The sequence below is a fragment of the Schistocerca americana genome, chromosome 2 (assembly GCF_021461395.2).
Source record: "Schistocerca americana isolate TAMUIC-IGC-003095 chromosome 2, iqSchAmer2.1, whole genome shotgun sequence".
Lineage (NCBI taxonomy): Eukaryota > Metazoa > Arthropoda > Insecta > Orthoptera > Acrididae > Schistocerca > Schistocerca americana.
Window position 1 is genome coordinate 2,480,589 of NC_060120.1, and position 25,649 is coordinate 2,506,237.

The 25,649-nt window shown below is 42.4% G+C and overlaps 1 protein-coding gene across 2 annotated transcripts in view; it reads right to left on the minus strand.

The window, feature by feature from the left end:
- The window catches only part of LOC124595990, a 106,013-nt gene extending 80,626 nt beyond the window's left edge, over positions 1 to 25,387 (minus strand). For both annotated transcript variants that reach the window (XM_047134937.1, XM_047134935.1), the window contains exon 1: positions 25,273 to 25,387. The gene's annotated coding sequence lies outside the window, so the exon portion shown is untranslated. The remainder of the gene's footprint in view (positions 1 to 25,272) is intronic.
- Positions 25,388 to 25,649: the final 262 nt, after the last annotated feature.

A 25,649-nucleotide genomic window follows, 5' to 3' on the forward strand; every position in this document is an offset into this window, starting at 1 on the left:
CACTCCTACTATTCCACAAGCACTGACTACTGCCACATCTCGACAAGCACTCTCCACCACGACTTCTCGACAAGAACTTTTCACTACGACATCTCAGCAAGCACTGACTACTACGAGTTCTCGACAAGCACTGCCAGTGGAGGCGACGGAATAAAACTCTTTGGCGCAATCTCTGGCGCTGTGGCTCAGTGTAGCCACCTTTCACCATTATGGATAAATTGAAAAAATTTCGTGCACCTCTATTCCTGTACTCCTCACACGACATGTCACTCAAACATTTCTAGTCTTTAAATTTCTTCAGTACCTCTGTCAAAGTTCCGCCCGTCGCGCACTCTGCTCAGTAAGGTCCGAAAGCCCCGGCACTCCTCCCTCTTTTGGTCACGATGTATACTCCTTATACTCCTTATGTCTTTCTTTTCTTTTCAGATGGCGGGCTCAAGTACCTACAGTGTGCGAGAACGTCTTCCTGCAACTGCATGGGCTCATGAACGTGCACACAGCTTGAGAACTATTAGAAATGTGCAACAGGATTTTGCTGCACGATTCAGTAAAGAAGCTCCCCCAAAGCGAACGATACTGCGATGCCAACAGAAACTGTTCAGAACTGAATCTACTAGGATCACTTTTTAAGTAAGAACCAATAGCGGCGCATCCTGTCCCGTGATGTCCGTTCACGGATGGCCACTCTTGGCCAGTCTCTCACTAAATTAAATTAAAATTATTTATTAATACCTCCAGCTGCTGACGGGCGTTGATATATATCAACAGGGACAGGTGAAAATGTGTGCCCCGACCGGGACTCGAACGAGGGATCTCCTGCTTACGTGGCAGACACTCTAGCCATCTGAGCCACCGAGGGCACAGAGGATAGTGCGACTGCAGGGACTATCTCGCGCACGCTTCCCGCGAGACCCACATTCTCACCTTATATGTCCACACAGTACATTCGTGGTGTCCCACCCCAGCGCACTCATTACTCGTGGAAGACATTCCCATAAGAGTTCGGGTAATATGTGTGCATCAGCACAGAAGAGGTATTGCCAGAACGATATACTTATATGGATATGGTGTCTGTTCTTTCGGACACGTTCGAAAGAACAGACACCATATCCATATAAGCATATAGTCTCTCACTAGGCCGGCATTACGTTTCACGTCTCTGCCGGTGTTGGTTGTACGCTTATACTGCCGCGCCTGTCGCCATGCCCATTCACGGGCAGCTTGTTGAAGTTTATGGTGCAGGTGAAATGAGTGATGGAAATGTGCGTAAATGGTGTGGGTTGCTTTATGAAGGAAGGACAAATGTTCATGATGTAGAACGACCTGGTCGGCCTACTGTTATGAATTAAGACTTGACACGAAAACTTGACGGGTCAATTCATCAGAACAGGAGCTTCACTGTCGACGAGCTGTATCAGAAATTTCCACAAGTTTCAAGATCATTAGTATTTCACAATTTCACTACAAAATAGTGTGTGCGAGATAGATGCCGAAAATCTTGATAGAAGAACACAAAACAAAGTGAATAACACATTGTTTGTCCGTTTTGGAGCGCTATCACAAGGATGGTGACGAGTTCTTGCGTCACATTGCGACCGGCGGTGAAACGTGGATTGCACGCTACACTCTAGTGAGTAGACGTCAATCGAGTGATCATCATTCAAACTCCCCGACAAAATCAAGAAAATTCAAACAAGAACCTTCAACAAGGAAAATCGTGGACGGTTTTTTGGGACCGGAATGGCATTCTTTTGTTATACCTTTTTTTTGCCAAGAGGAATGACAATAAATGCTGAGAGGTACGGTGGAACACTATCAAAGCTTAGGCGCGCCATTCAAAATCGGCGGCGGGACTGGTCTCCAGCTGCGTCGTCCTGCTCCACAACTCCCGGCCTCCGGTTGCGGCGAGGACAGAGACGCAACTGCACAAGTTTCATTGGGAATTACTGCATCGTCCGCCATACAGCCCTGACTTAGCACCAGCAGATTTTTATCTGTTTCCAAAACTCAGGGGATTTCTTGGTGAAATGCGGATGGGAAAGGGAGACATGTTGGAAGAAAATGTTACTAACTGGTTTAACCGTCAGGCGGCAGTGTTCTTTGATGCTGGGATCTAGAAGCTGGAGCCACGAGTTGACAAATCTTTAAATGTTCACGGTGAGCATGTCGAAAAGTGAAAAAATGTGCATATTGTACCTTGTGATACAATTTACTTTCACAAATAAGGTTTCTCTCACTAAATTACAAATCAGGGAAAGAGGACAGATCGACCATCAACACGACAGTAGAAACGTGCAGCAGTGGCAGATTCTTTGACCAGATCTCCCATAAAATCATTGCGGAAAAGATCTCTGAACTTGGAATTCCATAAACACTATGCTGACACACATGAAAGAAGATCTGGAATGAAAATCTTTCAGGTCAAAATTCGTACATGAGTTAAGGACGAGGACACACGGCGAAAGTATGAAGCTTGCTCAAGTTCTCTCGAAGTGTTAGTGACCCTTACAAAGAGAGGCATGGTTTTCTTCTCAGACGAGTGTGCAATTTACCAATCCTTTCAGAACAGAGGCATTCTTTCTGAAAAAAGGAAAATCCATATTATTAATAGAGTTAGAGAGTAATCTACCACATGTCATGAATTGGCCTGCAATTTCCAGTAGGCACCTCATACGTCAGTAGTAGTAGAACTACCTTCGTACAGGAACACTCTGCATTGTTGCCAAATTTATTCAAGATGCTGGCGATGACGTCATCCAAGATGGCCGTGTGTAGACTTGGCAACAGTGCATGATGTCATTCAAGATGGCGGATTTTGATGGGAAAATAGGGCAATTCGTCTATGTCCACTAACCTAACCCCTAAAAAAATGGCGGGAAATTTGATTTTTGGCGGGAAAATAGGCCAATTGGGCTATGCCACTAACCTAACCCTCCAGAAAAATTGGCGCCAAATGCAAAATCCAACAGGATAATGGCTGCAAAACCGTACTTGGCTCTATTATTATTCACTAATATTTATTATCATTCATTATCATTTATAATTATTTATTATTATTATTCATACAATGCACAGGTGTTCACTACAAGGTCCCGAGTCCAACTGTGTTAGTTCATACCCCTCCACCAGAGAGCACCACCATGAAGTCATTTAATATGGCGGATTTTGGTGGGAAGAAAGCCAATTGGGGTACCTCCACTAACCTTACCCCCAGAAAATTGGCGCGAAATTTGGATTTTGGCGGGAAAATAAGTCAATTGTGTTATGTCCACTAACCTAACCATCCAGCAAAAATTGGCGCCAAATTCAAATTCCAACACGATAATAGCTGCAAAAACCGTACTTGTCTTTATTATTATAATTCATTATCATTTATTACCATTCATTATCATTTATTATAATTCATTATCATTTATTATTATTTATTATTACTATTATTTATTATTATTGGCCGTCCTCCACTAGAAAAAAGCGCCAAATTCAAATTCCAACACGACAATGTCTCGAAAACTACTTCTATTTATTATTATTATCATTTATTATTTATTCAAGATGTCTGATTTCGGTGGGAAGAAAGTCATTTGCGTTACATCCAAAACAAAAATCTGTCACAAGTTCCAACACCATAATCGATCACACATACAAAATAGTCCACATCCTACGAACTTTGACTGTCACTCATCTTTTTTCACTGCTAACCTATCAAAATCGTGTCAAATAACACACTGCACTTGTGCTAACGTAATTCACATCCTCTGATTTAGCAAGGAAAAAGGACTGAAGTGTTTATTTCAAGCAGTACAGTCATCACTTGTTCTCAAACTGACTTAGTACACATCCTCGAGATCGCAGCAGGTCCCAGTGCACTCGCCACTAGGTCCAGGCTCCAACTGACTTAGTTCAAATCGTCGCCAGCAGAGGAGGCTAACCCTGGCGCCACCGGTCAGTGGTAGCCCGCCACTGGTCCAGTGGCCGCCCGGACTGCGCTAGTTGCTGGACCCTGTAAACATGTTTCCGCCGGACACACTGGAACCCGCCGATGCCGACATCACACACACAACCGCCCTTCCGTCCACGATCCACCATGTGGTCGACATAGAATGCACTGCTACACTTTTGGCACCAAATTTGTTTTTCTGGACAGGTTGGTACCTGTCCATGCCTACCTCACGACGGTCGGTCAGCCGCTCGGACCATTAAACATGTTTTGCTCGGTCGAACCTGCCAATTCTGATGTCACAACCATTGGTTAGCAATTCACCACGTGGTTTTGTGGCGGACAAAGAACACGCTTTGCGCCAAAGTCGTTTGCTGGAGAGTGGAATCTGCCCTGGCGTCACACAACCGCTAGTCCATCACGTGGCATGCTCGACAAAGAATGCTCTCGCTAACTTAACTGGCACAAAATTGTCTGCTCTCTCTCTGTCGCGCGCGCGTTATAACTGGACACGTGCCGCCGCCCCGCGGGTGTCAGACCACTTACGTTACACAGCCTCGATCGCTGCCTCCATACAAGTGCCGGTCATAGTCTTCTGTAAATATGCTAACACCCACATCGGACATCTAAGCTATCAATTGCCTAAGTACTTAATTTCATTTCAATTTTAATCATATTAAATAATTCAATCCACAATTTCATAAAAGTATAAAAGTATCAATTGCGGGTCAATTATCTAATTTCAACTGTTTTCAAGGTCGAGATTGCCACCTTTTCCTAGGAACCAGAGTCAAGTTTGAATTTGGGCAGTAAAGAAAGGTCACTAGTGCTTTCTCTACAAACCTAAAAAAACTGTTGGAAAGAAAGGACACTTGTACTAACCTCAGCCACCCGACTGCCACTTTCTCCTACGAACCATCGCCAAGTTTCAATTCTGCCAGAAAAGAAAAGTCACTTGCACTTCCACCACCAACCTAAGAAAATTGTTGCAAACAAAGCTCATGACCAGTAACCTAAGCCTCCAGGACGCAATGTCTTCCTATGTGTTTCTGTTAAAAGGACTCACCCTGCACTAGGACCATGGATGGAAAAACGAATGTACTTTATTTAGGGATGGAGTATATGCATCACAGAACACACGTACTGACATGTCCCACACCATACAGACCTCCAAACCACTCCTACATAAGTCATTTATAATGATCTACACACATGCTTGCTAATCGTAAACAGTTAAAAATAACACATCGGACAGCCTACAGACATGAGAACCGCTCATAAATAATACAAAACATTTACGTCCAAATAGCCAAACAACACCTAATTTTCGGAAATAATTTCAGCGCAGACCTGCAAACTGCTCCTAAATAAGACAGCACAATCATGTGTAGACACATTACGTACTCGTAAACTATTCAAATAGCGCATATGAAGGCCTACAGACCCGCTCCCCAATAATCCAATCAACGCGCGCAAGCACAGTCCCTTGAATACAAAGGGGGCAGCGAAAAGTGGCGTATATGTCAAACCGCGCACAGCCCCTGCTCGGCTTCCGCAAACATGAGGTGGCAGCATCTCCCGTTCACCTGAGAAATTCCCATCCAAATACGTGTTCACCTACACACACGTGCTGATGTGGTCGGGTGGGAGCACAACCGCGAGCTGCAGCCGAACACAGGCCAAAGTTTTATGTAGGCGCCGTTAATGACCGAGCGTTCATTTACACACAACTCCCACTCCAAGCAGAGACGCGCGCGTTCGGCCTTCGTCACTCTAACTGCGATCCGGCGAAGGCGCTTCAGAAATCCACTCAGCAATAGCAGAACCTGCTTTCCCCCCTTAGCGATTCTAACGGACCATAAGTGACGATTGACTCCGCTTCACTGCGCACACCACAACCCCGCCTGCCGCCGCCACCGAACACCGGTGAAAGTTGCACTCCAAGCAGCGCTCACACCAGTCTCATATTTGACACATCTCCCGGTGCCGCTTGTCTCTGCTGTTGAATGAAGGCGTGTTGACACACACACACACACGTTTAACCTTACTTAACTATCCAGCACAGCTCTCGCCTCGCCGCGAAAAACGTCTGCGTGATGACTCGCCATCTAAAACGTTCTCAACATTATTCTTACATCACATGTCTTTGCAAAAAATAAGAACCAAGTCGACCTCTCGGGGACTGTATAGTGTCCCGGAAATAGTTAACGCTCGCTTTCTTCATGCCTCAGCTTGTATGCACAGAAATTCCTTCCATAACAGAACCTGTTTACTAAAATATCGCCTAATCCAGTCTTCCTCCCGGACATAACGTGATAGCCTTCCTGTTAGCAACATACGCAAACGTTCTCACCGCTCCTATATCACATCACAATCAATCGAGCATTCTCATGAGCTCTTATCGAATTACTAACACCGATGCTATCAAAGCACCAGCCACCTTTTCTTTCTGGCGCTCTCTCTCGTTATTTCGCAAAGATTGCTAATTTGCACGGACAGTTCCCTCAATCTATACACACCCAACCTGTTCTTTCTTTCTACAGACGCTACACTCAATGGTAATAACCTATTTTACACCGATCACCATTTTTCACAGACAACTATAACGACGCAATGTTGTGTACAGGTCATCAAATATAAACCATAGTCGCAAGAGAATTGGACCGTCAAACCGAACTCCAACCAGGGAATATCACGGAGTATCGTCAATTTTCGCTGTATTTCTCGATATCAACAACACCGCACTAGCCTCCTGATCGCTAACGTAGCATATACACTGTAAATTATTTCTCCACAAACACCAAACTTTAGCAATGCGCAGCGTGCTGTAAACCACTAACTAACTAGAAACAAGTAGAGTAATCTGATATTCGCACTCTCGAATACCGATGTCGGCCATCTAACAGATCCGAGATGATCAATATTTTGCTGGCCAGAGTGGCCGAGCGGTTCTAGGCGCTTCAGTCTGGAACTGCGCAGCCGCTACGGTCGCAGGTTCAAATCCTGCCTCGGGCATGGATGTGTGTGATGTCCTTAGGTTAGTTAGGTTTAAGTAGTTCTAAGTTCTAGGGGACTGATGACCTCAGATGTTAAGTCCCATAGTGCTCAGAGCCATTTGAACCATTTTTTTAATCAATATTCTCTGCAAACCAACTAAGGTCGTTCCCACGTCTAGAGAACAGGAAAATGTGTGTCCAACACACCACAATCCATATTCCCTCAACTAAATAAAGGCATCAAATGTGCAGAACCAGTTGACTGCACAATTTACATGGGAGGGAATAACGCTCCACCGCAAACGCGCCATCTTCTCAAAGTTACACTTGATCAAGAAAGCAGCCCAGGACATACTTAGTTCGCTATTCGGTCGTCTAGAACATGATAAAGTTACCTTTCTCGAACCTATCTGCAACAGTAAAAATCCAACATGGTCTTAGTCAGTCCCTACACATCTTCCAACTGTTCCCATTTATACAGCTTTGCACATGTGATCACACCATTTTAAGTCGAGACTGAGGAGAAGTCGGACAAAGCCGTATCCACCACCTTCTGCAGCCCGTCTAGAAACAGAGCGAACTGAGTTACTGCGACAGGACCGTGTTTTGACCATTCGGTGGAAATGCGCGCATTGTGGTGCGTCCCCAACTACATACAAGCACTACAGATCCACATCCATTCGAATCTATAAGCCCAACATCGTGTCATCGTTATTCTCTACCCCCCCAACAGACAAAAATTAACAACGATAGAAGCTAAAATAACTTCATCCGACACAGAACTCACATAGACACCATTACTCGCGCGTTGACGCAAAGCTGCGTTGGGGGTCCAGCGGGGAGAGAGAGACAGAGACAGAGAGAGGGAGATAGAGAGATTCGCAATGCTTCCCAAAATAGCACAGCGCGCAGCCCTAACGGCATACTCCACCCCTCACTGAATTTACTCCTCAAACTGCTGCTGCTCCTTCCTGGGTCGAACAAACCTATTAAATACACACTTATTGATACACTACAGAGGGTAGTTTAAAGTTTCATCACCTCTACTCTAGGAGAATGATCGTATCCCACGTCCTATACTGTAAATCCCAAGAAACGCCCAGTCTGTTTACTTGTTTGAAACACTGTTTTCTAACGCGCTTTGTACACTGCCAAACATTTCTTTTTTCTGTCACGACTTCGACCTCTAAGTCACATTCTAAACTGGCATTAAGACGCTCTGATCCACGGCCTCTCACTGAAAACTAGACATCACACTATATTAATCATATTCTTACTGCGGATAACATAACACTGAATTATTTTTAAATAAAACACACTTACAACATAAGGAATGTAGAAGAGTTTGGCAGCGTTGTGCGGGTTTTCCAAACTACCGTGCGAAAGTCTTTCATGACCTCTGCATTTAATTTCATATGTCGCCGTGACAGAACAGATGATGGCTCGGCGTTCCATTTCGACTCATTGGTAAATTTGCACTCATGTACGCGATCGCTGTTTAGTTGCTAGCAGCCCCCAGAAGTTGTCTCCCACCCACAAAACTCAAATAAGCTATGTCACTCAATTTTTATGTGGTAACCAATGTGTGGATGTGATGGAAAAAACACCTTTGATGTACTGTAATATTAAGCAACAGACTTGATAGTGCGAAGAATTTTACACTAAGTTCAGCAGCGGCCATTGACGTGAAGGCATGCTCCCCCCCCCCCCCCCCCCTCCCCCAATTTCAGTGTCACAGCTACACCGCCCCTTTTACATCACTTTGCGAGTATGATTGCGAATGTGGGTAGATTACTGGGCAGTACGTGCGTTCATTGTTAATTCTCGAACACATACATGATCAAAGTGTATCAGACAACGCTCTACATATTTGTAACACTTCGAGCAGAGTGTTTAATTTACGATCTATCTCTCAGCGTATGTGTCACAGAGCATTCTCCCCGACTCAGGATAAAAGACCAACCTCACACAGTCATTGACCAACACACCCTGCAGCACCGCTAGAGAATTAAACTCCAAGCGATTAGAAAAAGAGCGCTACACTCCACGTCTCGTGAATGAATATAGCTCTCCAAGCCCCAAACCATCCAAGAAGCCGAGATTTCTCGAGATGTTACCATGTCGAGGAGCTTAGCCCTCCTTATCGATGTATAGTAACAGATTTCAAAGTGCCGTAATGTAATAGCATACAATTAAGAAGAACAAGACAAGACAAGACTTATTTTTATACGCAATGGACTTCGAGACGAATTGAGTTGGACACATGTTTACCTAAATCAACGAAGCTATCAACTCTAAATTATTGTTCTAGAGTCTAGGATCTGTACTTGGAAGGTATTCGTAAAATAGAGAACATAAACACACACACGCTCCTAAACTACGATGTTCTGCACTTAAAAGCTGTCTACAAATGGTTCAAATGGCTCTGAGCATATGAGACTTAACTTCTGAGGTCATCAGTCCCCTAGAACTTAGACCTAATTAAACCTAACTAACCTAAGGACATCACACACATCCATGCCCGAGGCAGGATTCGAACCTGCGACCGTAGTGGTCGCGCGGTTCAAGACTGAAGCGCCTAGAACCGCTCGGCCACTCTGGCCGGCAAAAGCTGTCTACAATATTAGATCGAAAACCTTTCACCCCTTTCAGACATACCTCCTTCTTCATAGTTTCTCTACGCTGAACTATCTTATCGAATCGTAAAACATTTCCTGTTCATGATACGTGCGCAATATAGCTTTGCGGAGACGTATAGTGTCCATTGTTCACATCTGATCATGTTTTAGAAATTATAAGGCCTACATAAAATGATACTTACTAGCGGGGGATACATCCTACAAGGAGACAGATAAGCGCAAAGCAGCAGCGTGCGACATGTGAAAATTACAACTCATTCCGTCACTAACTCTGTAAACAGCGCATCAGTCGGGCAATGCATACACAGCGATTGCAGCGCGTCACAAGCTCTTACCGCTAAGTTAGTTATGACCCTGAAGTCTCGATTTTACACCCAAGATGCAACAGGGTTGAACGCATAAATGAAAGCTCCTTTAGAGGAGTGTGTCAAGTTTATTCACACATAAGATGGAAGTCCTCTGATGTCCGACAGGTTTACTGTTAACGATCGCAAGTAGACAGTGCTTCAAAACACATATGGGACACGTAGCTGTATACGAGTAGAACACAGGCTATGTCACGTGACTGATGCATCTGGTACCCCAATAGACATACAGCATAATGCACCCTCAATGGGAAAAAATATTGACTGCCTCCCTTATTCCCTTCGTTTCGATGTCCCCGTTTTTCCAGGATTCCTCCTGTTGGAGCATACTTGGTCCGATATACAAATTGTTCGATACGAACCAGAAGATGGCAAAGTACCTTCTCAAGTTCACCGCATCAGGCTCTATATTCGGTCGACATATACCTATTCCCTGGTCACTTTTCGCAATTCTATCGATTTGAGGTCAGATCTATATATGCGATCATGACATAACATCTCGTTCTGTGTTCTAAAATGGATTGTAAATGTAGCACAGATGCCACCACCTAACCCAAATGCATTGATCGGGACATGTAATATAGCACTGCACTCGACTGTATCCAGTCACATCCACATTCGGAGAGCGTGACGTCAGAATCGGCGGGTTCGAAAAAGCAAAACATGTTTAATGGTCCGAGCGGTTGACCGACCGTCGTGAGGTAGGCATGGACAGGTACCAACCTGTCCAGCAAAACAAATTTGGCGCCAAAAGTGTAGCAGTGCATTCTATGTCGACCACATGGTGGATCGTGGACGGAAGGGCGGTTGTGTGTGTGATGTCGGCATCGGCGGGTTCCAGTGTGTCCGGCGGAAACATGTTTACAGGGTCCAGCAACTAGCGCAGTCCGGGCGGCCACTGGACCAGTGGCGGGCTACCACTGACCGGTGGCGCCAGGGTTAGCCTCCTCTGCTGGCGACGATTTGAACTAAGTCAGTTGGAGCCTGGACCTAGTGGCGAGTGCACTGGGACCTGCTGCGATCTCGAGGATGTGTACTAAGTCAGTTTGAGAACAAGTGATGACTGTACTGCTTGAAATAAACACTTCAGTCCTTTTTCCTTGCTAAATCAGAGGATGTGAATTACGTTAGCACAAGTGCAGTGTGTTATTTGACACGATTTTGATAGGTTAGCAGTGAAAAAAGATGAGTGACAGTCAAAGTTCGTAGCATGTGGACTATTTTGTACGTGTGATCGATTATGGTGTTGGAACTTGTGACAGATTTTTGTTTTGGATGTAACGCAAATGACTTTCTTCCCACCGAAATCGGACATCTTGAATAAATAATAAATGATAATAATAATAAATAGAAGTACAGTTTTCGAGACATTATCGTGTCGGAATTTGAATTTGGCGCAATGTTCTAGTGGAGGTAGGCCAATAATAATAATAATAATAATAATAATAAATAATAAATAATAACGAACGATATTGAATGATAATAAATGATAATGAATAATAATAAAGACAAGTAAGGTTCTTGTAGCCATTATCGTGTTGGAATTTGAATTTGGCGCTATTTTCTAGTGGAGGACGGCCAATAATTATAAATAAGAGTAATAATAAATAATAATAAATGATAATGATTTATAATAAATGATAATGAATGGTAATAAATGATAATGGATTATAATAATATAGACAAGTACGGTTTTTGCAGCCATTATCGTGTTGGAATTTGAATTTGGCGCCAATTTTTTCTGGATGGTTAGGTTAGTGGACATAACACAATTGACTTATTTTCCCGCCAAAATTCAAATTTCGCGCCAATTTTCTGGGGGTTAGGTTAGTGGAGGTAGCCCAATTGGCTTTCTTCCCACCAAAATCCGCCATATTAAATGACTTCATGGTGGTGCTCTCTGGTGCAGGGGTATGAACTAACACAGTTGGACTCCGGACCTCGTAGTGAACACCCATGCATCATATAAATAATAATAATAAATGATAATAAATGGTAATGAATAATAATGAGTAATAGTAAAGACAAGTATGGTTTTGCAGCCAATCCTGTTGGAATTTGAATTTGTTCTGGAGGGATAGGTTAGTCGCATAGCCCAATTGGTCTATTTTCCCACCAAAAATCAAATTTCCCGCCATTTTTATAGGAGTTAGGTTAGTGGACGTAGCCCAATTGGTCTATTTTCCCACCAAAATCCGCCATCTTGAATGATGTCAGGTACTGTTGCCAAGTCTACACGCTGCCATCTTGGATGACGTCATCGCCGCCATCTTGAATAAATTTGGCAACAATGCAGGGTGTCCCCATACGAAGGTAGTCCTACTACTGTCGGTATTTCTTTGACGGTGCAATGAATCAATGTTCTTACTTGCGAATGTTCAGTGGACGGTTTATTCCAGAGCCCCAGAGAGAGAACATTCTCAGTGACAGGTGGCTACAACAAGACAGAGCTCCAGCTCCAGTCCACTACGCTCTCCGTGTTCATGAATTCCTGGATGATGTGTTATCCCGGAGGTGTATCTGCCAGCGCCGATCGAGTGGCCTCCAAGAAGTCCAGATCTGACATTATGCGGCGATTACCCGTGGGGAATAAATAAGAAACATGTCGCCAGTCAATGATACCAGACTGCTGACAAATTGAAACATGGTGGTAAGCGAGGAAGTCACGCAAATGACATTGTGTACGCTTCGGAAAATTTCACACAGGACCTGGCGCCGCATCAGTTTGTGTCGCGACAATGATGGTGCCCATACTGATATTCTGGATCATTAAACAAGCTGGAACGTTGAGAATCGAATCTGTTATGACATGTTCGAAATAAATAAGCATGACCAAAAAAGGAGGAGATAACAGGGCTGACAGGGCTGAAAATCCCACGCGCAGTGACAAAAGACGGCTTTACACAAGACACAATTTGTTGGGTGAATTTGAGAGGGGGGGGGGGGGGGGGGCAGCTGTCGTTTAGGCCGAACCGACCGACATCCCGACAAGGAAAATCCTCCTGACTGACCGGCTGTCGGTCAAAATGACTGCACACGTCAAATTTGACGGTCTGTCCGTCGGCCTGTCGCGGGAATATGTAATCGAAGGGCTAAGAGAGAGCCGTACTCAACGCTGTGCTGGACACCAATGGCTCTAAGCGATCAGGCCGAGAGAGGGCAGACATACCGTTTACTCGGCCCCTCAGCCGTGTTCCATCACAAATCCTGTCACCAACCGTGAGTAAGGAAGTTGACTTATGTTAGTTACAGCACTCTAAGTATCGACATCGACTGTGTGACAACTTCTGGAGGACCGCGGACTGTCAGCACAGCGGTGATTGTAGCGGCTTCCGTAGATGTGACAACGGAGAGAAGTAGCCGACAGCTATGCGACCGACGACAAAATTGGACACAGTAGCGGCACAACGTCGCCTTTTAGGTGAGTATCGGTTCAGCATATAACATCACGATGGATGGACACGCGACAAAAGTATGGTATAGATATGGGCAAACGTGAAGCTGGCAGCAGTACCGCGTACACAAGGTATAAAAGGGCAGCACACAGATGGAGACGTCATCTGAACTCAGGTCATTCATGTGAAAAGGTTTCCGACCTCACTGTGGGCGCACCCTGGGAATTAACAGATTGTTCTGAATGCGAAATGATACTTGGAGCCAGATGCATGGGAGAAGATTTATTCAGCACTTCTGATCACTTCGTGACAAAATCAAACATTAGTTTTGATAAAATTGTGTCTCTTTCAACGGAAGGGACCCCAGCGATAATCGGCGAAGAAAGAGACTAGCACAGGGCATCAAGGATAAGGATCCTGGGCTACTACCTCATTAGTGCATAATTCACCAGGCAGTCCTTTGCAGGAAACTTAGTCCACTCTGAAAGAAGTAAAGGATAGTTAGGTCAAGTTGATTAATTTTTTGAGGTCCATTTCTGCTCTTCAGCGCAGACAGTTCAAAGAGTTTCTATCCGAGTGTGATTCGGCGCTTTCTGACTTACTGCAGCACAAGTGTTCGTTGGCTAAATACAGGTCAAGTGATTGAACGTTTTGGCAAATAAAACAAGAAGTGACCTGCTTCTACGGCAACTTGCAAGAAGCAAGGAAGCATGTGGAGTTCCTAGTAACGTCTTCCTTCTTCATTCTCAAACATTTAAAGGCGCTCAGTACCGAACTACAAGGAAATGTGTACGTTGTCTGATAAATGTGTATCTTCTGTCCTTTGCAATCTATACATATCTGAAAAAGACTTTGCGAGTCAAGAATTTATTCAATTTTCAACAATTCTTGAATATAAAAATAAATCTGAAATAGACACTGCAGTATTTTCAGATTCTATGTCAGATACTACAGTTAGCAAGGAGTTTGCAGCAAGATTCCAAGAATTCGCAACGTTGGAGAAGTTGTCGGGATTGCTAAAATCGTCTTTTGAATTTTCTACAGCGGCAGAATGGACCTACGAGGCTGCGAAGTTGTTCTGTCTTTCAAAGCCTTTACTCCAGATGCAGATAACAGACTTGCAGGAAGACATCCTCCAAAGAATTTTAAACATGTCACAGACAAATTTGAAAATTGCAAAAAAATTGCCGTTTACCTGGCTGCTAAGTTCGGCTCCAAACATAGTGAAACTTCATTTTCAAAAACGAATTTTTTAAAGAAATAATATTGCTCAAGATTAACGGCCATTCATCTCGAAAGACACTCTTCCCATAAGCACCCTGCGTGAACCTAACTTTAGAAAACTGACTTAAAGACCGCAAATGTAATTTCTTCCACTGATTTTTAATACAGTCATGCCTATCTATCGTATCTCATAATACTTTGTGAGTGAAAATCAAAACAAAAATTAGTAAGGAATATGAGTTTTTTTTTCGATACAAATTTTCAAAAGTTCCGGACCCCATCTAATATTACTTGCCGCCCTCTGACCTACAGTGCCAACAACAGCGGTAGTACAGTGTATACCCAACTGTGGCAAATAAACAGCGAACAGACTAGTTGCATTAGTCAGTCAGTATTCTGCGAGGTATTAAAAAAAGAGATTAACGACTTAAAGCTCTTGGTTAACCAGTAAAGTTCATGTCAACAGTGATAACAATGACAAGACGTCTGAAATGGATGTACAGGACTATGGTCAAAAATATCGACACTAAAGAAGTCTTTCCAAACATTACCTGCCTCTATCAGTGTAAATGAAACCGTTAATTTCAAGAGCATTAAGATCTAAACATCGACGTCAAGCGGCACATTATGTTGATATCCTCCTCGTTGTTGAATCTCACCTGCGGCGCTTTCGGAACGTAATGAGGTCCAACTTCTAGCCCGTCATCTTGACTTTCCTAAATCACTTAAGACAAAGACCGAGACTGCTCGCATTCAAGTGACACAGCCCACTACGTTTTCCTCCTCCTTCATCAATTATACTGCTTGCACGCACGAAGTATGAGACAGGCGAAATGCCCTCAGATTCGAGAATTTTGTAGCAGTCCAGCACCAATAAAAGGAAGTGCTGACAGTTGTGACCATTAATGAATCAACCGTTCACTAAGTATGGTTGTAAAACACTGAGACGAATTTTCTGCAGAAACAAGCAGAAGGGGACTTGAGAGAAGAATAATTATGGTTTCGAAGAAATGAACGACTCATTTTAAAAGACGGGAAGAATATATTTATAACAAGTTTGCAGCTGTGACGTTTTGCAGGTACAAAATACAGGAGCGGTTGGTTATCTACAACACGTATTGAAACCAGACTGTAGCGATCAGAGCCGAAGAACATGGGAAAGAGGCAGTAACTGAGAAGAGACGGAGACATGGTGGTGGTGGTGGTTGGTGTTTAACGTCCCGTCGACAACGAGGTCATTAGAGACGGAGCGCAAGCTCGGGTTAGGGAGGGATTGGGAAGGAAATCGGCCGTGCCCTTTCAAAGGTACCATCCCGGCATTTGCCTGAAACGATTTAGGGAAATCACGGAAAACCTAAATCAGGATGGCTGGAGACGGGATTGAACCGTCGTCCTCCCGAATGCGAGTCCAGTGTGCTACCACTGCGCCACCTCGCTCGGTACGGAGACATGAGTCTAGCCTATGTCCACAGTTATTTAATAATCTGTACGTTGAGCAATCACAACGCAAACAAAGGAGATACTGATAAACGGGATTAAAAGTTCAGGGAGAAAAAAAATGGTTCATATGGCTCTGAGCACTATGAGACTTAACTATTGAGCTCATCAGTCCCCTAGAACTTCAAGAACTACTTAAACCTAACTAACCTAAGGACATCACACACATCCATGCCCGAGGCAGGGTTCGAACCTGCGACCGTAGCGGTCACGCGGTTCCAAACTGATGCGCTTAGAACCGCACGGCCACAGCGGCCGGCATTCAGGGAGAGAAAAATTAAAAGTTTAAGGTTTGCCGACGAGTTAGTTCTACCAGAGACAGCAATGAATTTGGATCTTTTGAGCGGAATCGATAGTGTCTTGGAAAGATGTTATAAGATGAATAAACCAAGCATAAGACTAATGGAGTTCCGTCGAATTAAGTCAGATATTGCTGACTGATTTAGATTAAGAACTGGAACGCTGAAAGTAATACATGAGCGTGTACTGAAGGAAAATGGCTTTGTCCTGCCATTAGCCTTTAAGCTATTCAAAGAAAGCACGTAAAACCTGAATCAGAATGGCCGGGCCGCTGTCCCGTGCTACCCACAGTGCCAGTCGCAATGTGGCAAAAGTAAAAGAGGATATGAGATACAGGCTGGCAATGGCAGGAGAAGCAGCTATACTGGAAAAGAAAAGCATGTTAATACTGAACGTACGTTATATTGTTAAGAAGTTTTTTTTAAGTGTTTGTTTGGAGTGTTTCTTTACATGTTTGTGAAATGCGGACAATACACACTGCATACAATAAGAGTATAAACAGCGAAATTGGATATGCGCTGCTACAAAAGATTGTTGAAGACATGCGGTTAAATCGAGTAAATAATAAAGAGTTACTGAATCGAATTGGAAAGAAAAGAGCATAATGGCACAGCTTAAGTGAAATAAGGCACAGGTTAATAGGACACATCCTGAGAAATCAAGGAATATTTAATGTGTAAATGGACGGAATTGTGGGGGCAACGGCTGCAGTAGGAGACGAAGCCTTGACTACAGTGTGCATGTTCAAATTGATTTAGTTTGGAGTCTTACGACTGAAGATCACAACGACAGTGTCTTCTTATCAGTCAGGAATGTCTCTTGCTGGTGTCGAAACGTCAAACTCTCGCCACTTGAAGTACTCGTACTGGTTCCTGTTGTGGTCTACAGTCCGAAGTCTGATTTGATGCAGCTCTGAATTCTACTCTATCCTGTCTCTTCATCTCCGAATCACTACCATAACCTACATCCTTCTGAATCTGCTTACTGTATTCACCTCTTGGTCTCCCTCTATGATATTGAGCTAGCCCCCCCCCCCCCCCCACACACACACACACCTACACACACTTTCCTCCAATTCTAAATTAATGACAGCATGATGTCTCAGAATTCGTCAGGTTGTAACACAAATTTCTTCTCTCTCCAGCTCTGTTCAGTACCTCCTTAAAAGCTCCGTGATCTATTCATCTTATCTCCAGGATACTTCTATAGCACCACATTTCAAAAGCTTCTATTCTCTTGTTTTCGTCCATTTCCCACTTCCACACATAGCTACAACTCCATACAAATACTTTCAGAAAGGACTTCCTGACACTTAAACCTATAATCGATGTTAACAAATTTCTCTTCTTCAGAAACGCTTCCCGTGAATTTGCCAGTCTACATTTTATGTCCTCTCTACTTTGGCCATCATCAGTTATTTTGATACCCAAATAGCAAAACTCATGTACTAGTTTAAGTGTCTCGCTTCCTAATCTAATTCCCTCAGCATCGCGTGATTTAATTCAACTGCATTCCATTATTCTTGTTTTGCTTTCGTTGACGTCGATCTTATATCCTGCCTTGAAGACACCATCTACTCCGTTCAAGTGCTCTTCCAAGTCCTTTGCTGTCTCTGACAGAATTGCAATGTTATCGGTAAACCTCAGAGTTTTTATTTCTTCCCCCTGAACTTTAATTTCGACTCTAGATTTTTCTTTGGTTTCCTTTACTGCTTCCTCAGTGTACACACTCAGTAACATCGGGGACAGGCTGCAGCCCTGTCTCGTTCCATTCTCAACTACTGATTCAATTTTTACTGTCATTTCTACTGTCATTTAAATACTTTGTAGGAAGAAAACAGTGAAAGCGTAGTTTTTCTGAATACTTGATAATTATAACGGACTAGCGCTTCAGATGTGTGAGCAGATAATAAATATCTGAAGGGAACTTAAGAGTACTGAATTTTTTGTGGCGATGGAATCTACAGCAATAATTTTACTCTTTAGAGATTAACAGTCTTTCTATGTATTAAACCTTGCATGCTAAACATAATACACCATTTTATTTATTACATATTACATTCTATAAAACGAACGCTCTAAAGATTTTGCATGACAAGGACCTCGTTTACATAACACATTATTCACAAATCACGGAAATCACCGACAATCGTCGTTAGAGTACAGGCACGCTACAATGGATTCGCTGTTGTTATGTGTGTTTGTGCATTAATCTGACATTGACAAAGCACAATCAAATAGTATCTGCAAAAGACGAACATCAATCCACTACACTGGAAACAAGGAACTAATGCCGGCATGTTAAGCATGTCATCTACGGTTATCCCAATGAAGAGTTTCTACTGTCTAGAAGACTTTATACTTTCTAGTAGAGTTCGCTACTTGTGTTCTAGGAAGGTCAACGCATAATAGGCAAATATTTTCTCCTAAGTGCAGTACGGGGGTGGAATAAAGATGTGGTTGTTAAGATGATACAGGCAAAGCTTATTAGTCTTAGAAAACAACTATGTCGCATGTTGTGACAAGTACGGAATTATCGTACCGCACTGCATCTTGTTTAAGTTCACTACAGAAATATTTTCTGTGCGATACGGATGAAATTCACATCTCTTTTACAATACTTTCTAAATTTTTATTTGGATGCGTGGTTGTCCGATACAGTATATTGGCCAGCCTTTCTCTCTGATGGTGTAACTCCTCCATTTCGCTCCTTGCAGGTGATCTGCTTCAGCCTTACACAAGCTCCACGCCATCACAAACCAATAGCACGAAAGGTTGGGACCGATGACCAAGCAGTCTGGTCCCTTCCCCCTCCTTTTAAACCAACCAACCAACCACAAAAGGTAAGACTTGCCAAAAACTCCTTACAACTGAGAAAACTGTTCAGGATAAAATCGAGAAATTAAAAATGATAGCATGAGTCGAAAAGAACTAAAGACGATTATTTTTACGTGTTGTAATTTATTACCTCCATAGTAAAGTGCTAGACCACAGATCCAAACGTCTCCGGTTCGATCTCTGGTTGCTCCTAGTATTTTTACCTGCAACTTACCACTTCATTCACCTCTGGATTGTTTGTCTTAGTGAAATTGTCGAGTAGCACCGCGGTTCGGAATCCACATGAAAATGCGGATTCCCCTGTAATGGGCTAACACAACACAAGGATCACTACTGTTTCAGTTACTATCAACACGTCCATAGGCGTCCGCAGAAATTTTCCAAGGGGCAAAATTCTGAAAGTTGAATTTCTTTAATAACTGGCTACGTGCGTCTGAAAACGTGTCGTGCGCCAGGAACTAAATTTGACGAGAAGCACACAAAATTTATTATACCTCAAATGATTACTACTTACGTAGTTAGCATCTTTAAGATAGATTACCTTCATATTTAAAGGGTAATCACTTTGAACTGTACGTGCAAATTATATCTTTTATGTTACTAATATTAATAAGGTTGCCACTCTTTGATTCAACGATCTAATATTTCATGCTCATATGATTAATTCCAGTGTATGCAAAGAGTTATGAAAAAAGCTAGAACAATTTACAAAAACGTTATTTATTGCCCCATATTGTGGTATGAAACGAAAACCAAAAATCTACATCAGAAAAAAAATCGAAACGACTGAGAAAATTCTGTTGGACATCTACAAAAATAACCAATATTAATAGTGATCGAAGTGGAGGAAAAGGCTGCTGCAAATTTTGAGAAAAGGCGTAGAGGAGAGCACTACACAGTAAAGCACGGTACTTTTGGTAGTCAGGAATTACAATGAGCATCTATTTATAAACTTAATATTTTCCGTAATACTCACAGGTAAGAAGAATTTGCTATTTTGTGATCTTATATACACTATTAGCTATATAACGGCCAGTTTCAGATGTGGTACATACGTAGGTTATGAAACTTAAAAATATTTTTGGTTTATCGTGTCTTTAGTACACAGTTGAACACTTGCACACAGTACATAGTGAAACAGTGTAGACTCGCAGATGCCTATGGCAATTTCTGAAGTTGCGGAATTTGCTGGTGAAAGCTTGCTTAAGGCATGACACCAACAAATGCAACTTCTGATTTCAGAAGATGTGGAATGCAGCCACTGAATGGCAAGATCATCGACGAGTCGGATTTCCTTGTGACTGCAGTTTCAGACCACTCTCTAAATTCTCATTGTGTGCCTAATCCAGTAGAGCCATTTGATTCAAAGTGCTTAGAAACCCCTCGAAATACTTGGAAAGACGATATGCAAAATGTTGAGGCAGTCAGTTGAAGTTTATACACTCATAAGTCTAGAACCAGCAGCCCATATATCTCATCGAACGAGTTTCGTAACTTCCCAGAAGATCCTCCGATTTAGACACTCATATCCCAGAAGCATCATATTGACTTCAACACCTGAGATGTCGGCTATTGAAGAAAAAAAGCTTTGAGGAAAAGGGTAAAGCTAAAAGAAAAAGAGGAAAACGTACGAAGAGACTAACAAGCAGAAAACTAAGTAACGTGTAAGTAAAAGGGTTTCAAGCGAAAGTTACGAACGAGGTAATACAGATGTCTCACCTGATGAGTCTGAGGGCAGTTCATCACTAGATGTTTGTGACGGCAGCGACGGTCTGGAACGTTACAGCAGAGTCGGCTGTGAGACGCCAGCCAATAGTACGCTGACTAGGACGACACCAAGACAGGAGCGGTCTCTGCGTCAAGAGAATATAAGAGACGCGCAGCTTAGCCGCGGCCGCAGTGGCAGACGAGCCGTCTTACAAGGCTACAGCAGTGACTTACGAAGTGTTTTGTTTTGCTTACATTGAAATAGTATACATCGAACGACACTGCTTATTTGCCTGTCGCCACTTGCTTGCGACACACCTTTGTGAATACGCAAAGTTAAGTATTATCAATTTATCTTACTGTAATAAACTGCATTAATACGATTTGCTTGAATTGTTGTCTAGCGATACGAGCAAACAGCTTCCTAGGCACACTATGTTAGATGAGTGGGCAGGATACTAAAATCTTTTTGATTTGAACTGGGATTTTGTGAGTAGCAATTATATTTTGGTAAAATGACATGTTTTTTGTAACTAAAATGTTGAAGGTGGTGATGAAGAATATATGGTCTCATACCATACAAAAAAAAAAAAAAAAAAAAAAAAAAAAAAAAAAAAAAAAAAAAAAAACGGTTTTGTGTAGCCAGAAGCAGAAGGCACAGTTTGTGTATCACATAAGGACACTGCAATGATTCTGACTTCAGCTTTGTCTACGGCTACCAAAAGATTGTATTCTACGTCCAATCAGTTTTGGTAGACTTGATGTTCACTGAAGTGAAATGTATTGTAGCTTGTTGATGTTGTTGTGGTATTCAGTCCAGTGACTTCGTTTGATGCAGCCCTCCATGCTGCTCTATCCTGCGCAAGCTTCTTCATCTCCAATTGTAGTCTAAACGTTTGTATTTATATTTAGCATCGCATTAATGTTTTATGTGTGATATAGGCTGTTCATTAATGATGCGAAAAATCGTAAGTGTTTCACTGTGTACTGTGCATAGTACACAGCAAAACACTTGCGGCACATTTTTAAAACTGTAAGTTCATTTGTTAATTAGTTTGCCAAATTATTTTTTTTCATTCCAAAATGTTGATAAGGAATTATTCTTTTAAACAAATACAAAGTTTTTTCTGTAAGAAGTAATTTGCACAAAATTATCAAAATTATAATTTTTGTTTCACTTTGTACTATTCTCTCCTATTAGATTTGATGTCATCTACTACATGCTGTTTCCTTGGAAAACACATCTTATCACGTTAATGGATGTATTACATCAGTTTCGTGCTTTCTATTTTTTTATGTTTACTTGCATTTGCCGCATCTATCTGGGACCTCGTTGGGACACTTTGAGATGGGGTTGTAGAAACGAAGTAAAAAATTTAGAGTACAACTGCATGGAGCTTGTTACGTCTGACGTAGCTGGTGCATCATTTCCTGAAGATTTCACCCTTTTCGGTGACGCTTTTTTCCCTTTTACATATTTATAAAACTCCATGCAAGCCAGCTGATAGTTAAACGGACAGTGTAAGACTAATTCCACAGTCCCTGGCAGCATTCGATTATTTCTTTCATGTTGGCGTTGTGTGCGCGAATAGGAAACAAATACTCGCATAATTTTAGCAGTTGGCATTTGCGGTCAGGATTCTCGGTTTCCTTAAGAAAGTAAATCCATCTTTCTTCCACAGAGTGTTTAGACTTCCATTCTTCCGACTCACGCTTAGTTTATAAAAAGCTCTTCAGATACGTAGATTCCTGAAAACAATTGTCAACTAAAAGCCGACACACCATTTTCAGTCAGGTATAGAACAGTGTTTTCAGTCATCACCCAATCTGGGGTTTCATATAGCGTCATCCTTCTACTAATTAAAAGAAGCAGGCAATTTCTCTAAGTAATCAAATGCTATGATATAGAAAGCCATTCTCTCTTCCTCAGATTTCGACATTAAATTAATTATTTCTTGGTCAGGGTTCTCATTCTTTAATTTGTTCGAATTCATCTTGGCTCGCATGCCAATAAAATTGGCAGTCTTCCTTTCATTCAGATATCTGTTGATAAATATATTTCCTATTTCATTTATCGAGACTATATTCGTCTCCAAGTTTTTTTTTACATTTCTTTTCAAAATATGACTGCAGAAACATGAAGTAAATTTCACTGATCGGAGTACTGGAAAAAAATCTGAAATTATTTCAGATGGCCTGTCTTCGGTATCAAACCTTGTTTTAATGGAATTCTCTCAACTGCGAGCACTACTGGCCCCCATCTTGTTTTTAGGTGAGAGAGAAGAGTCTGACGACTGGCATCAACGTATAAGCTGAAGACTTTAAGCTTCTCTGTCCTTACCGTGTATATTAAAAATAAATGTTTTCATGACCATTATTGTAACGTCGGCGGTTAAAGACTCCAGCAGCGCTTGATATAGCATTGTGGAGAATATTGGCACGGCATTCAATTTTCTAAATTTTTTCCTAGTTCTTCTTTAATTTGGTGAAACACATTCCGCTGGCCGTGTCAATGAAGCCCTCCAATAATGGCATGCTATTGTCTCCATACAAAGCGGTTAATTCATCTAATAGAATTCCTTACAGTGTCTAGACAAAACTTTGCAGTTTTCTCCGATGTTTCGTTATTCAGCGAATAAAACTTCAACAGCTTGTGTTGGATTCCGTCAGATTCAGTAAAGTGCTGAACATTTTAAGGAAATACCTTTTCTGACTTGTGGTTCGATGTGTCGGGGCCTATGCCGTAAAATGAAACTTCTTGTTTTGGGACACTTATTTTTAACAATCGTTATAGCTTTGGTCCTAGATACAGACTACTTTGCGGCGATTTTGGAATCATGATCCATCGCGGCACTCAGATTTACGGTACAGTCAAGAGAAATGAAGGACTGATGATGCTTGACAGCTTAATAAGCTGATCCGTAGTGCCTTCCCTGACAAAAGACCACTCTTCGGTGTAATCTTCCATAAAGTGAAACTTCCTCTTTCCACCATTTGGCATTTTCGTAAGCTATGATAAGTTGATTAGACGGTAAACAATAGACAATAACACTTTAGTCATCGAAGTACAAGTCACTATACACTTCATGCCCTATCTATCCGCAGTAAACACTTCAGATATTAGTAACTTTCACTCTTTGTTCGCATTACGTTTGGAAACAATGGTCTTAGCAGATCGCTGTTCCAATGGGAACTGCTCGATTCTTTCGCGTGGCGCTGCTTAAATAGTTCCAACCCCTTACTAATGGAGAAGTCTGCTAGTTTCTCGAATTATAGCACTACATCTAGAAGGTGCTTGCATCGTCAATGTAGCATACACATCTGTGAGACAACCTCGTCAACATAAACTTGTTGAGATAAATAAAATTAACCGAGGCTTTATTTACATGCTGCGCTAACAGATGGTGTTATTTCAGTACTTCAGGCGAGCTCGTAATAGTATTTTGCAAAATCAGGACAAAATAGGGTCTTGTCGGGATGACGGGACAAGAAGGTCCGTAATGGTGGCGGTCGCGATATAAAGGGACAGAGGGCGACCCTGTGTTTACTTGCATAACTAAAACTGAACAAAATACGTTTTCAAAACTATTTTTTTCTTGGTTATATAAAGATTAGCCAACAGCCTGTACCTGATTAGGTGAGCGTGGAAAAGCAAATGGTTCAAATGGCTCTGAGCACTACGGGACTTAACTTCTCAGGTCATCAGTCCCTTAGAACTTAGAACTACGTAGTCCTAACTAACCTAAGGACATCACACACATCCATGCCTGATGCAGGATTCGAACCTGCGACCGTAGTGGAAAAGCACCTTACATTATCGTACAGTCATACCAACTCGACCGATCAATTCATACTGGTAGCTCGATGATCGCATGTGGCGCTGTATCACAGCCCGACAGACAAGAGATTTCAAATTACTGGTGAGGTCATAGGTTTCACGTTTTCCCCCCACTTCCAGAGCGTTAAATGGAATTCTCCGTTTCGACTGAAGCGTTTAGACTTCTGGATTAAGTATAGCCGGCTGTGTTCCACTTAGTCTACTACAATACCTGTGGCCTGTAGAGTAATGCTGAATCTGCAAGCCGTCGCGGGTCTCGACTGTCCACAGGATTTTAGATTAGTGAAAAGAAGCATATTGAGACATACTTATAATAGTGCAGGGTCTCCGGGTCTTAGGACGATTGTTGACACACGGCTCAACAAGCAGAGCGAAAGATATGAGTGTTACAGCACTAGCACAAAGGCGCTAAGAAGAGTTGTTCCATGCGTATGTATCACGCTATGCAGAACAGCACATAGGTGTTTGAGATGCAGACTTATAGGAATTTAATCAGTACGGAAGTAAAGAGGAAATGACTAGCAGTACTGTAGTTACCTTTTAACAAGAGAGGCACGAGGACACGCCAAGGCGCCGAACAACAACAGGGTCACGTGCTGACTCGCGCGGGAGGCGACGTAAGTGCCCTTGCCCCCTCCACAGGACTCCCGCCCGTGCGTCGCAGTGGACCACGCCAGAAGAGAGCTGAATACGATGCGCCGCGATGAGTGACGTCACTGTCTGCCGTGGCTCGAAACCTGATGCGGCTCCACTTTTTTCCTTGCATGTTAATAACACACCTAACTCATGCTGTATCTAAAGACCCCTATAAACGATCAAACAATTTGAAAAATATTCCTAGTTCAGACTTCACCAGTTTTGTCAAATTATTTGGCAGCGTGTGTCTTTGAAAGATTTCGTTTAACGTATCTGAA